Source organism: Equus przewalskii, chromosome 4 (assembly GCF_037783145.1).
Source record: "Equus przewalskii isolate Varuska chromosome 4, EquPr2, whole genome shotgun sequence".
NCBI lineage: Eukaryota > Metazoa > Chordata > Mammalia > Perissodactyla > Equidae > Equus > Equus przewalskii.
Window position 1 is genome coordinate 13,864,353 of NC_091834.1, and position 8,532 is coordinate 13,872,884.

Genomic DNA, 8,532 nt, shown 5'->3' on the forward strand with positions numbered 1-8,532 from the left:
TGCGAAGAGAATGCATGCGGGGTGGGGGCGAGATTGAATCTCAGGAGACAGGCCAAGGGTCTCTGGCAGTAATCCAGGCCAGAGATGATATAGCACCGACCAGGAAGGTGGCAGTGGACATAGAGAGAACTAGAGGAAATTGAGATATTTCAGAAGCAGAACAGATGGGACTTGTAAGGATGCGATAGAGGGGAAATCAGGGAAGATTCCTAGGTTTCTAGCTTGAGCACCACAGGGGATGTTTATTAGGAAGCCTGTGTGAGGTGAAGGCAGGTTATGGGGGAAACTCAAGATATCCATTTTCAACGTTATATTCGAAATACTTATTGGACATCCAAGCTGAGAGAGCAAGAAAGCGAATGGCTATGTGAGTATGTAAATTTGGAAACCATCAGCAGATGGAGTGTATTTAAAGCCATGGAAATGAATGAGATTATGCAGGGCAAGTACTCAACAAAAAGAAGAGAACCCAAACTGAAGAGGAAATCAGGAGAATGTCGTGCCACAGATTCCAAGAGAGGAGAGCGTGTCAAGAAAAGGGAGTTATCCATTCTGTCAATGGCTGGCATGAGGACAGAAAAGGGCCCAATGATTGTGGCAAATGGAATTCATTTGTGACAGGACAACAGCGATTTCATCTGACTGTTGGTGGCAGAAGCCAGATGGGAGTGGGCTGAAGAGTGGATGGACTGAGAAGGTGGAGGCAGTGTTCCTAGACAATTCTTTCCAAAAGTTTTCCTCTGCAGGGGAGTAGAGAAATGAGGCAATAGCTAGAGGGGGATAGCGGATTAAAGGGCCTGTGTGTGTAGGCAGGTGTGTGTGTGTGTGTGCGTGTGTGCTGAAAACTGAGAGATCAAATATGTCTTTATGCTCATGGGAATTATCCAGTAAAAGAGGAGACTGTTGACAAAATGACGAAGGAGAGAGAGCAAGCTGTCTTTAATGAAACAAGAGGATGGGGCCCAAGTATCACTCCTATTAGAAAAAGAAATGCACCCTCTAACATAGCGCCTGAGGGTTAAACCAAGAGGAAGACGTGGGACGATGTTGCACCAAGTTGGTATCAGAGGAACATCTTTGCTCATTAAAAAGAATGAGTGAAGAGTAAGTATAATATTTATGGGGAGAAAGTAAAAATTGATTTTGGAAAAGAAACAACAGTTTCAGCTTGACTCTTTTGGAATTCTCAGGCTGGAAGCCAGATGTATCATAATTTTTCTTTGGAATTTCTTATTTTGATTAAATTTTTATGATTATAACCTTATTCCATGTTGCCAAATTAACAAAATAATTTCTTCAATTTTTCTATGATTTGATGTTTTTATGTGCAATTCTTTACTCCATCTGGAGTTAGTTTTGATATGTGATATATGGGCAGAGTTTTAACATGATTTTTTTCCCTCAGGTACCTCACTAACTTCCCTAATACTATTTAAGTTATTTACACACATTTGCATTATAAATTCTTACATCTGCGAGGGTCGGTCTCAGGCTAGTCTTTCCCATTATCTGTCTTTCTGTTCATGAACCAGTTCGATGCCATTGTAATTATTGCAACATTGGAATGCTTTTTACTACATAGTGAATGAAGCACCTCCTCATTACTCTTTCTGTTTCAAAAAATTAGCTCTATATTTATTTTTAAAAATTGTCTTTGGAATCATTTGCCCCAGTTCTGAACTCACGGGAATTTTACTTGGGACAATGTTAAGCCTAAAACTTAATGAATTTAGCATATTTAGTCTTTCTACGTAGCAACATTGTATTTTTCTGTGATTATTCCAATCTTACTTCCTAGACTTAATTAAGGTTCCTTGGTTTTCCTCACATAAGTCCCACACATTAGTTACAGGGGCCAACCCAGTGTCCTTGACCCAAACCATTGGCAATGGCAATAGGATTGTGTCCTATTAGTTAACCAGAGTGGCTTCCATTTCCAGCAGACACATCCTATTTACGAAAGTAGCCCCAGAAACCGGAAGAAATCTGAGATGCCTGATTCATTTTCATACTTTTCTGGAACATGCCCAGAAGCCTAGGTCTCTGAATCTACCCTCACCGCAGCCCCATCTATAATTTTCCTTTTCCCGTTTTCTTGCCATTACATTTAGATGAAGGAAATAATTTCATTCAGCCCAATGTATTGATGATTTAATGGCCGGTGTTGTATGTCATGTGTCATTCCAAAGGCCTAATGGTTATTTTTGCTGATACAATCTTCCAGAATAGAGGTCAAGGGCAGTTAAGTATATACTTTGAGTTAGCATAGGATGTGGTTTATGGAAGGTAAAAATGAGCAATGGAAAGACAAATTCTCAAAGCTTCTTAAAAAATTATTATTTCTAGTTATCTTCCTCATTCAAACCAATATTAGTTTTTATATTAAGCTCAAAACCACTTTTCTTTAATCTGACGGGTGGCATTTATTGATCACTTATATATGTCAAGCATTTTGCATATATTATAAACAATGTTTAAAATAGCACTGTAGAGCAGATAGTAATCATCGCAGCTTCGGTTTGTTGAGTGTGTCCAATGCATGAGGCACAGTGCTGAGTGTTGTACATAGATTACTTATTAACTTTGTATATGACATATGTTGCTGTAAAATTTTAACTGACTACTTTTTCTGTGATATTTCCTTGTGTCTTTTGGCCTCCATCTGATCCAGAAAGCCAGAGCATTTTATTTACTTTCTCAAGGAAGGGAAAGCAGAGAGAGAGAAAAAGAAAGCTTTTCAAAATCCTGGCCTTTCGAGAAGAAAGCAAAGAACTAAAGGCATGGAAATAAGATTGGGGAAGGCACGTGTTTATTTGGTAGGTGGAGTCCCTGCCCCAGAGAATAGATAAAATGCCCTGGGCCAGCGGAGGGGAGAGTAGGAGTCTGAGAAAGTTTCCTGTGCCCTGCCCCCTGCAGCCCAGCCTCAAACTCTGTCCCTGGGGGGACGACTGGAATCTTGCTTTTTGGGTGGAGCCCCGGGGAGGCAGAAAGAGTCCAGGAAGAAGCAGCTGTGTGGTGTTTTTATGCAGATGGGGCCTTTTGCAGTATCGTGGAGAACCACAGAATGTCTGGTCCTGCCAGGGTCTGGGAGACAGGAACCAAGGTTGACGCTCCACGTGGCGTGGATAGAAGACCAAGGGCCAGAGAGGATGATGGCTGCTCAGAGGGCCCCCCAGCCCCTGCCTGCCCCCTCTCTTCTCACACACCAGTAGGTATGCCCTCCAAAAACTAACGAAGAAGAAGGAAAGGCATCTCTGGGAAAGGCAGTGTGCCGGATGTGTGTGTAGTAGGCGGGTGAGACCCATTAACCCTGAACTGGCAGTTGTGTCTGTCACCTGGTGGGATGGAGCCTCACAATAAAAATTAAGCAACCCCGTGAGGTAGACCTAGGTGCAAGAGCAGAGCCTTGCCAATGTCAAACCAGCGAGGGGGCTAAAATCTGAGCCTAAACTGATTCTACTCCTAGATCCTAGGGACTTTATCACTGTGACAGACTGCCTTGTGGTCTAGAGACGGCGAATACATCACACACTTGCCCATGGCCCGGAGCTCCTGGAGGGGAGCTGGTGTCTGAAGCCAGCCCGGGCTCTTTCTTCTGTGTGCCTCATTGCCTCCTTAGCATTGGCATATGCTAATCTTAAAGCTGCACTTTTTAATGCTATAGAACGAAAGTTGGCCAGCCTCCCAGATGGCGAATGGATATTTATAGTAGAATAGGTTGTTAGAGCTTGAAAAGAAATGATTGTCCAATGGCTTCATTTGGGAGCTCAGGAAATTTAGGCCTAGAATGACTAGATCTCAAAGCTAGTGAGTGGTCAAGGTGGGTCTGGAACTATCTACCTGGACCATAATCCCAAGCGTATTTGACTTTTAAAAATGTTGACTCTTTTAACAACATAAATACCAAGATTCATTGAAAATTGAGATAATGACATGTTCTCATTGTAACTTCTGGAGATAACAATACTTTTTCCCATGATTACAGGACCAGTATCTGCAAAGAGTAGTAAATAAAATAGCCCTTGTGATTTTCTCCTAATGCTAGGATTACCATATACTTTATCATCCAAACCAAGTCACTTTTGAAAGTGAAATAGAGGGATATATTAATAATTATACCAGGACAACAGGCATAAACAGGGATCATCCACCCTATCTTCTAAGCCGCCATTGCACCCAAACCCCATGACGGAGCAACCATTCATTTCACATGGATGCCAGGGCTGGGGTCTGACTAGTTTAAGCAATTTAAGATCACGTCCTCATGCTTGAACACGAAGTTGGCTCAGGGATGGTCAAAGGATGGTCAAGCCTGAGCCCATCAGATCGTGGCATTCTCCTGGCTACAGAGATTCCACATGTGACCCAATGAGGTGTAAGGGGAGATTTCCAGAAGACTTCCAGAAAGAACTTCTGGCTCTTGGGACAGCTTCCAGGAGGGACCTCCTCTTTCCTTTTATACGTTGTTTGCACACTTGAGACCTAGAATGCTACAGCTCCTGCTCTCTTTCCTCTGTTTCTATATCTGTCTCTCCACATTGCCATGTCCTTCTCTGTCATTTCTCACCCTGTGTGCATCTGTTTCTCTGCTTCTGTGTCTTTTTATATGTTTATCTTGTTATTTATATATCTTTTTCTCTCATAAAAATTCTCACAATTTTCTTAGTCTAAGAAATAATCATAAACAAGTAGTCTTTTATTCAATTCGTAATGACGATGTCTACTCTAAAAACTATTAAAATAAAACTGACAATTGAAATTGCAAAAATAATTTTTTTTTTTTTCCTGAGGAAGATTCACTCTGAGCTAACATCTGCTGCCAATCTTCCTCTTTTTGTATGTGAGCTGCCACCACAGCATGGCCACTGATAGACAAGTGGTGTAAGTCTGTGTCTGGGACCTGAACCCATGCCGCCAAAATGGAGTGTGCTGAACTTAACCACTAAGCCACCAGGGTGGGCCTTAAATTTTGTTTGCTAATAAAAATTAATTGAAGAATTAAGTCTTCTTTATAAAATATAGATCTTAAAATTTTTGCTGGGAAAAAGTCAACTTGGTAGAAAGAATGACTTCAAAAACCACACAGTGGCAGAAGCTATAATGAGTAAAATTTGATAGAAACAAATAAAGCCAAATAAATCAAAGATTTATTTTAAAATACTAATGGAAAATAATTCATCTGTATTAAAATTATTTTAGCAAAATAAAAATAAATATTCAAGTAATTGGTAATGGTTTGACTATAGCTGTCTTGTCCAATGTGGTAGACGTGAACCACATGTGACTATTTCAATTTAAATTAATAATGGCTAATAATTAACTTACTAATAATAATGAATCAAAATAAAATTAACAATTCGCTTTCTCAGTTACAATAGCCACATTTCAAGTCCTCAATTGCCGTGTGTGACCAGTGGCTGCATATTGAAGGGTACAGATACAGAACGTTTCTATCCTCTCACAAAGTCCTATTGGACAGCACTGGTCGATAGAAAATTGATCAAGGAATTAAATGGACTTAGAGTTCACTTTGAACACTACTCTATGGAATATCTTTAAAAACTTCTTAGTGTCGAAATGCTGGGATCAAAATATCTGTACCCGTTTCTCTATCTTATACATAAGACGATATGGGTTAAATGAAAATGAGTGACAATTTGAGTTCACAATAATTAAATGTTTACAGTTATTAAAGTGAGTTTACAATTCCCCAGGCTTATGTGTGAAAATTCATCTTACTGTGACATCACCAACACTGAGTACATTTTACAGATGTGTTTCCATGGTATGATGCTTTCTTCAAAAGAAGCAATTTCTCTACTTATTTGTAGATTTTACCCTCTTTTGTTTGTCCAAGTCATTAAGCAGAATTTTGCCTTTATTATTTCATAAATACCCATTGATCCAAACCATAATAAAATTAGTCAAATCTAAATGTTTTTTTTCTGTCGTCATCGACCAGGAGTAATATATTAGAGCTTCCCATGAAAATTTGGCTTCTGAAGTTCTCTCCTTGTATTTTGCATATTTAAAAATTTCTTGTGATGATATGCTATTTCACCTGAATGTCTAGGGGACTGCTATTTACGTTTTGAACAAGTTTTTCAAATATACATAAAAGTAAAAAAAAAAAGAGCATAATAAAAGTTCCCCCATGTGCCAAGTATCAAGATTTTGCTATACTTACTTCATCTTTACTTTTTTTAATTTCCTTTTTTCCTAAAGTATTTCAAGCAAATCCCAGACATTTTATCATTTTACCCTTAAAAATATGGACATTTTTATTAATAGCCACAATGCTATCACCACATCCAACAAAACATGTAATTCCTTGTTATCCTCAAACACCCAATACCAATGAAAATTTCTCTGTTTGCCTTAAAATATCTTTTTACAGTTGGGTTGTTTGAGGCAGGAAACAACCAAGCACACACACTACCCTTCATCATTAGGTCTCCCACACATTGCTAATCTAGAATGTGCTAATCATGCCTTGGTTTGTTGAAGAAACTGACCAGTTGTTCTGTGGAATGTCTTACATTTTGAATTTTTGTGTTTACTTCCTTTTGATGTTATTTAGCTTGTTTTCTGTACCCCTCCATGTAAACAGGAAGTCAGCCTTAAAGCTTGATTAGAGGCAGATTCAATTGTATGTGGTGCAATTAATACATAGATGGTCATGTGTCCTTCTTAATTCATTACATCAGGAGCAAATCATGTGTGGTCGGCCCACTCTCAGTGATGTCAGGGGTTCAAGTGGTGACAATCTGATCTTTCCACTGCCATCCCCATTAACTTTTCATCTAAGGGTTTCACCTATTGATGATGTTTGCCTGAATCAATTATTTCATTAGGATTTGCAAAATAGTGGGTTTCTAATTCTATCGCTCCATTCACTTTGATTAGTTGGAATTATCCTGTAAAAAAACAAACAGATAAACTTGTCCTTATCAATGAGAGTAAATATTGGTCATACAGGAAAGGAAGGATAGATGTGGAATTCTTTCCCTTTACTGGCCAATTTTCAGAAAGAGTTGGTGACCTAGCTGTCAATAATGGTGATCAGTCTTAAATCATTTTTTGAATATCATTATGAATACACAGGGTTTTATATATTTAATGTGTTTCAATCAATTTTTGATTCCTATATGCTTTTTACTCCAGATTTTATTATGAAAACTTTTACAAATAAAGACTATTGGAAGAATTTTACAGTGCATATCTGTATAACCATCTACTAGAGACCACCATTAACGTGTTAGTATATTTGCTTTGTCACTTGTGTCCATCCATCCCTCTTATACTGTTCCATTAATCCTTATTATTTTTCTGATGAATTTTGAAGTAAGTTTCATACATGAGTATATTTCGCCTTAAATAGTTCATTGTGGATATTACTAACTAGATTTCAATATTTGTTTATAATTGTTTTATGTTCTTTAGACATTCGTTCATAATACTTTAAACGTTAGTATTTGAGAGCTTCCTTGTTTTCAGGCAAAAAAGTCTTAGTCTCCTCTTGTATATTTCCTGCCCCAGACCTGGAATCAACCCTTCTTCCAAGGAGCCCATGGAGTGCTTGTGTCAGATAGCTTCTGCTGTGCAACTAACCATCTCAAAACTTAGCAGCAGAAAAAAACAATTTTTTGGCTCATAATTCTGTGGGTTGCTGGGACAGCTCACTTCATCTCTGCTGAACCCTCTAATACATCCCTGAAAAAGCAGCGCAGGTGGCTGGATAATCTAGGGTGGCCTTATTCGCATGCAGGGCTAGGTCTGTGACCTCTGCGGGCACACAGGGCTCCATGCTCTGAAGGCCTCATACTTGTTCCCAGTGCTCTGCTATTGCTTTTTTGAAATTATTGGTATTTTGAACAAAGGGTCCCACATTTTTCACTTTGATCTAATCCCATAATTCACATAGCTTGTCCTGCTCGTATGGCCGGCCCTTGGTGAGCTGTTGACTAGGGCACCAGGGGCAAATGCACCCTGTTTCTCCCATTATCCAGTCAGCTCACCTGTGCTTCTTCACATGGTGGTGGTCACAGAGTTCCCAAGAGAAGCAAGAAAATAAACCTCAAGGAGAAAGTGCTTTCAAGCCTCTGTTTGCATCATATTTGCTAATGTCCCATTGGCCAAATCAAGTCACGTGGCCAAGTCTAGACTCAGGGAGCAAAGGCAACACTCAAGCGTGTGACTCCAAGGGGAGCTGTGGTGACCACAGTTGCAAAAACTCTCTGAGAGGAGTGAATAATCTTTAGAGACTCTAATCTGTTTGCTTAGGGTGCTCATTGCTCCCAGGTCGTCATTGCCTCCAGGACTTTTAAGTGGAAAAAACTAAGAAAGATGTAGCTTTTGAAAAGAAAATAATGAGTTCATAGTGTTATTTTCATTTTAATGCAATGCTACTCGACTTTTACTTAACTTTTTTGATTCTGTACTTGCAGCTTTGTTGTTGAATGCTGAAAATCTTGGCTCCTGACAAAATTAACACAGTAACTTAGTTGCTTTAACATAACAATTTAGAAAAAT